Below are 7388 nucleotides of genomic sequence, written 5' to 3' on the forward strand. Positions count from 1 at the left end.
ACCCTTTCTCCTTGTAGAGTGTAAGCTCTTTTGGGCAGGGCTCTCTTCCCCTCCTGTATCGGTTATTGGTTGCTTTATATGTTACTCCTTGTAGTGTGTAAGCTCTTTTGGGCAGGGCTCTCTTCCCCTCCTGTATCGGTTATTGGTTGCTTTATATGTTACTCCTTGTAGAGTGTAAGCTCTTTTGGGCAGGGCTCCCTTCCCCTCCTGTATCGGTTACTGATTGCTTTATATGTTACTCCTTGTAGAGTGTAAGCTCTTTTGGGCAGGGCTCCCTTCCCCTCCTGTATCGGTTATTGGTTGCTTTATATGTTACTCCTTGTAGAGTGTAAGCTCTTTTGGGCAGGGCTCCCTTCACCTCCTGTATCGGTTACTGATTGCTTTATATGTTACTCTGTATGTCCAATGTATGGAACCCACTTATTGTACAGCGCTGCGGGATATGTTGGCGCTTTATAAATAAATGTTAATAATAATAATCTTTCCATTATCTATCTATCTATATCTATCTATCTATCTATCTATCTCTATCTATTATCTATCTATCTATCTATCTATTTATTATCTATCTATCTATTTATTATCTATCTATCTATTATCTATCTATCTATCTATCTATCTATCTATCTCTATCTATTATCTATCTATCTATTTATTATCTATCTATCTATTTATTATCTATCTATCTATTTATTATCTATCTATATCTATCTATTTATTATCTATCTATCTATCTATCTATCTCTCTTCACCTCCTGTATCGGTTATTGGTTGCTTTATATGTTACTCTGTATGCCCAATGTATGGAACCCACTTATTGTACAGCGCTGCGGGGTATGTTGGCACTTTATAAATAAATGTTAATAATAATAATCTTTCCATTATCTATCTATTATCTATCTATCTATCTATTATCTATCTATATCCCCCCTCCTGTATCGGTTATTGATTGCTTTATATGTTACTCTGTATGCCCAATGTATGGAACCCACTTATTGTACAGCGCTGCGGGATATGTTGGCGCTTTATAAATAAATGTTAATAGAAATAATAATAATAACAGGGAAACAGGGGGGGCTCTTTGTGTGACAGTAACAGCTGCACTTTATGGCAACGCTTTTCCCAAAGACGCTCCGGTCCCGCTGAGAGTAAACATGGATCCTCGTTAGGGTGCAGCGGCTTCATTGGCCATAACAAACGACAGGAGGCGGATCCTCAGAATGAGCCCCATGTTTATTCCCGTGTCGGCGGCCGCCCCCGCTCCCACATACACAGTAGTATTGCTAACACATAGCGCGTGTGTACGTACAGTATATATATATATACACCGAGATGATTCTATTCATATCAAAGTACACTTGTTTATATAACGTAGCAGCAGATCAAACGGGAAATAAAATGACATTGAAACCATTCCGCGCCGCTCTTACTCCTATTGGTCCGTTCAGCGTTTCCGACCGCCGGTGAATAATTCCGTTATTCCTTGTGGGAACGTTTAGCAAGAGGATAGGAGACTCCATAGAGATCTTCATCAGAAACAGCACAATAACCCCCCCCCCCCCCAGCGGCAACAATAAAAGATTTTTTTTTCACCTTTTTCTCATAAATTTCATAGAAAATTATATATATACAGCTCTTTGCCTGTGTGTGTGTATATTTATATATATATCATCTCTCTATGGTCCCCATTCACATAACGTGCCTCTGCGCGGAGCTTGCACTCCTTTCCTGAAGGAAACCGATGCCCATTGATCTATGGGGTGCAGGTCTGGATCTGCTTTCAGCATGTTACAGAATTCCCTATTCCTAGCAACTTTGCAATTGGTCTTCATGATTTATTTTTTTATAGTTTTTGAATTATTTCTGACTCTTTGCAGATTTCAAACGGGGGTCACTGACCCCGGCAGCCGAAACCTATTGCTCTGTGATCTCACAATGTTATTATTATTGTTATTCGTCGTTCCTCCTCTTTCTATTCATTCCCTCCCCATATTCCAGTCTGTTATTTAAACAACTGCCTGGTTGCTAAGGTAAACAAGACCCTAGCAACCCGATAGAAATTCCAAACTGAAGAGCTGCTAAACACAAAGCTAAATAACTAAAAAAACACACAAAATAAAAACAATGAAAACCAATTGCAGATTTTCTAGGGATATCGGTGTCTACATCATATTCAAAGTTATTTTAAAGGGGAACAACGCCTTTAAAAGACATTACACCGATTCTAGGATTTTGTCCACCCCTAGGTGGGGATATCGGGAGAAGATCCGCTCGCTTGACCGGATCCTTACGTGTATGGCCACCTTTAGGCGCAGATTCTGTGGCGAGCCCAGCAACTCTGTAATTGTAGGAATAGTGTGAACAAAATGTGACTGCAGCTAAAAATGACACTTTGCATTTTGCGATGTGATAATTCAATGAGCCCTTTTATCTTGCCCTGATCTGTTGTATTATATTTGCCACTAGATGGCAGTAACCTCAAGTGCTGTGACAAGGCAATGCCAAACAGAAGCATACTGTATATTTATGGCGGAAGAGCAAAAATATCTTTCAGGTGTTATACAGTAGCAGTTACCCAGGGTTAGGGATGGTAAAGGCAAAGCGCATGGCTGCAGCACAGGGGTTTAAACTACAGGTAAGATTGGCAAACCTGCTAATTGCAGATCCATGAAGTTTACAGGGGTTGTTCCTTTTTAGTATGACGTAGAGAGTGATATTCTGAGACAATTTGCAATTGGTCTTCATTTTTTATTATTTGTAGTTTTTGTAATTATTTACCTTTTTTTTCCTGCAGCTCTCCAGTTTGGAATTTCAGCAGTTATCTGGTTGCTAGGGTCCAATTAACCTTAGTAACCAGGGAGTGGTTTGAAAGAGTGGCTGGTATATGAATAGGAGAGGGGCTGAATAGAAAGTTAAGGAATATAAAGTAACAATAACAATAAAACCGGAGCCTCACAGAGCAATAGGGTTTGGCTGCCGGGGTCAGTGACCCCCATTTGAAAACTGCAAAGAGGCAGAAGAAGAAGGTAAATAATTCAAAAACTATAAAAGATAAAAAATGAAGACCAATTGAAAAGTTGCGAAAGTTATTTATTAAGGGGTTTTGCTCTGTGCAAGGGAGCAGAACCAATTACTGAACTACTAAATACCCCCCCCTTGCTCCAGAGCGGGGCAAATGGAACAGCCACTAGACTTTATTCTATTAAAGTGATACTGACATTTCTCTAGCCAATAGGAATGCGCCAATAATAATAAACTTGTAGCCCAGCAAAGTTTCAAAGTGAACTGAACTCCGGCATAATTGCACTTGTCAGAATGAGAAGGTACGTGGATTTGCCCCAGTGAGTGAATTGCCCCATGTGGGAGGGACACGGGAGCTTGCATTCAGTTACATGTAATGCACAGTGAGCACCTAAAGCTGCAGCAAAGGGAGTTCTGTACTTAACAGCACCTAAGCAAGTGGCCCCCCATTCCCTACAGGGCCCCCCATTCGCTATAGGGCCCCCCATTCCCTACAGGGCCCCCCATTCCCTACAGGTCCCCCCATTCGCTACAGGGCCCCCCATTCCCTACAGGGCCCCCATTCCCTACAGGGCCCCCATTCGCTACAGGGCCCCCATTCCCTACAGGGCCCCCATTCGCTACAGGGCCCCCATTCCCTACAGGGCCCCCATTCCCTACAGGGCCCCCATTCCCTACAGGGCCCCCATTCCCTACAGGGCCCTCATTCCCTACAGGGCCCCTATTCGCTACAGGGCCCCCATTCGCTACAGGGCCCCCATTCCCTACAGGCACCCATTCCCTACAGGGCCCCCATTCCCTACAGGGCTCCCATTCGCTACAGGGCTCCCATTCCCTACAGGGCCCCCATTCCCTACAGGGCCCCCATTCGCTACAGGGCCCCCATTCCCTACAGGGCCCCCATTCGCTACAGGGCTCCCATTCCCTACAGGGCCCCCATTCCCTACAGGGCCCCCATTCCCTACAGGGCCCCCATTCCCTACAGGGCCCTCATTCCCTACAGGGCCCCTATTCGCTACAGGGCCCCCATTCGCTACAGGGCCCCCATTCCCTACAGGCACCCATTCCCTACAGGGCCCCCATTCCCTACAGGGCCCCCATTCCCTACAGGGCCCTCATTCCCTACAGGCCCCTATTCGCTACAGGGCCCCCATTCGCTACAGGGCCCCCATTCCCTACAGGGCCCCCATTCCCTACAGGGCCCCCATTCCCTACAGGGCCCTCATTCCCTACAGGGCCCCTATTCGCTACAGGGCCCCCATTCGCTACAGGGCCCCCATTCCCTACAGGCACCCATTCCCTACAGGGCCCCCATTCCCTACAGGGCCCCCATTCCCTACAGGGCCCCCATTCCCTACAGGGCCCCATTCCCTACAGGGCCCCCATTCCCTACAGGGCTTCCATTCACTACAGGGCCCCATCCCTTAAGCGGCCATCCTAACAGGGCTCCCATTCCCTACAGGGCCCCCATTCATTACGAGGGCCCCATTCCGCTCAGGCCCATCCTAGGCCCATTCACTACAGGCCCCCATTCGCTACAGGGCCCCATTTCCCTACAGGGCCCCCATATCCCTACAGGGGCTCCATTCACCCCCATTCCTACAGGGCCCCCATTCCCTACAGGGCTCCATTCCCAGGCCCATCCTACAGGGCTCCATTCACTACAGGGCCCCCATTCATTCTACGAGGCCCCATTCCGCTAACAGGGCCCATTCCCTACCAGGGCTCCCATTCCCTACAGGGGCCCATTCACTACAGGGCCCCATTCCCTACAGGGCCCCCATTCCTACAGGGCCCCCCATTCCTACAGGGCTCCATTCCCTACAGGGCCCCATTCCCTACAGGGCCCATTCCCTACAGGGCTCCCATTCACTACAGGGCCCCATTCACTACAGGGCCCCATTCCCTACAGGGCCCCCATTCCCTATCCATTCACTACAGGGCCCCCATTCATTTACGAGGCCCCATTCGCTACAGGGCCCCATTCCCTACAGGGCTCCCATTCCCTACAGGGCCCCCATTCACTACAGGGCCCCATTCCCTACAGGGCCCCCATTCCCTACAGGGCTCCATTCACTACAGGGCCCCATTCCCTACAGGGCTCCCATTCCCTACAGGGCTCCATTCACTACAGGGCCCCATTCCCTACAGGGCTCCATTCCCTACAGGGCTCCCATTCACTACAGGGCCCCCATTCATTTACGAGGCCCCATTCGCTACAGGGCCCCATTCCCTACAGGGCCCCCATTCCCTACAGGGCTCCATTCACTACAGGGCCCCCATTCATTTACGAGGCCCCATTCACTACAGGGCCCCATTCGCTACAGGGCCCCATTCACTACAGGGCCCCCATTCCCTACAGGGCCCCATTCACTACAGGGCCCCATTCGCTACAGGGCCCCATTCACTACAGGGCCCCATTCGCTACAGGGCCCCATTCCCTACAGGGCCCCCATTCACTACAGGGCCCCCCGTGTACCCAGCCGTGCCTCTGCCCCCTACTCCTCACATGCCTAACCTGCAAGTAGACGGAGCTGGTGATTAGCGACACCTCTCATTGCTGAACACGTTGAAATAAACTACAATCCGGCATTAAAAATAAAGATTAAAGGGGAAGTAGAGGCAGCGCAATACATTTTTATCTTTTATATTGTGGTGCAGCTTTTCTGTACACCCAGTGCTGCCACCTTTTAACCTGACACATTGATATCATTTATATAATATAATTTCTTTTTAAACAAAACACATCATCCTTCCTCTCCCCCGGGGGCAGCAAACATACAAACCACAGTGGGGGGGCAAGATTTAAGCAACCTTGATCTTCTGTCTTTCTCCTTAAAGGGCCAGTAACACCCTCAATTGTTTGTAACCTTTAAAGTTGGTATTTGTCTAACTGAACATTACATATATATATATATATATATTACACAAGAGCCATGAATGTACTGTAAATAATATTCTTATAAAGGTTTTTTATATATTTAATATATATATATATTGTTGCTCAATGATGTCATTTCTGTCACTGAAACTTGTGTATTATAATAAATAAAGTACCCTCTGTTGTAAAATATGAGGATATTAGAAGTCACCGAGTTCCATGACTCGGCCTTCACCCTTGTACCTTCTAATGGTTATGGATCACCTTTGGGACTTATAATATCCCTATATGTTACAATAGGGGGCACTTTATTCACTATATATTATAAGGAACTCCTCGGGGACTTATAATATCCCTATATGTTACAATAGGGGGCACTTTATTCACTATATATTATAAGGAACTCCTCGGGGGCTTATAATATCCCTATATGTTACAATAGGGGGCACTTTATTCACTATATATTATAAGGAACTCCTCGGGGGCTTATAATATCCCTATATGTTACAATAGGGGGTACTTTATTCACTATATATTATAAGGAACTCCTCGGGGGCTTATAATATCCCTATATGTTACAATAGGGGGTACTTTATTCACTATATATTATAAGGAACTCCTCGGGGGCTTATAATATCCCTATATGTTACAATAGGGGGCACATTATTCACTATATATTATAAGGAACTCCTCGGGGGCTTATAATATCCCTATATGTTACAATAGGGGACACTTTATTCACTATATATTATAAGGAACTCCTCGGGGCTTATAATATCCCTATATGTTACAATAGGGGACACTTTATTCACTATATATTATAAGGAACTCCTCGGGGGCTTATAATATCCCTATATGTTACAATAGGGGGTACTTTATTCACTATATATTATAAGGAACTCCTCGGGGGCTTATAATATCCCTATATGTTACAATAGGGGGCACTTTATTCACTATATATTATAAGGAACTCCTCGGGGGCTTATAATATCCCTATATGTTACAATAGGGGGTACTTTATTCACTATATATTATAAGGAACTCCTCGGGGGCTTATAATATCCCTATATGTTACAATAGGGGGCACTTTATTCACTATATATTATAAGGAACTCCTCGGGGGCTTATAATATCCCTATATGTTACAATAGGGGGTACTTTATTCACTATATATAAGGAACTCCTTTGGGACTTATAATATCCTTATATTTTACAACAGGGGGTACATTATTCTCAATATATATATATATATGAGCTGTGGCTATCAGGTAAATTATATCCTTATAAATGATGCTATAAGTGATGTCATCAGTTATAATTAGTTGGTCACATGACCCATATGGCTACCCAGCAGCCTCTGAAGTAGGCGTTAGTGATGGGTAACAGTTCATTCCATTGAGATGCATAGAAATCCTTTTCATGTGCTGGTGTTAAAGGTCCTTTAAATGGGGGTGCATAGGGCATTGAGCCCACAGAAGATCTTTCT

The sequence above is a fragment of the Xenopus tropicalis genome, chromosome 1 (assembly GCF_000004195.4).
Source record: "Xenopus tropicalis strain Nigerian chromosome 1, UCB_Xtro_10.0, whole genome shotgun sequence".
Taxonomy (NCBI): domain Eukaryota; kingdom Metazoa; phylum Chordata; class Amphibia; order Anura; family Pipidae; genus Xenopus; species Xenopus tropicalis.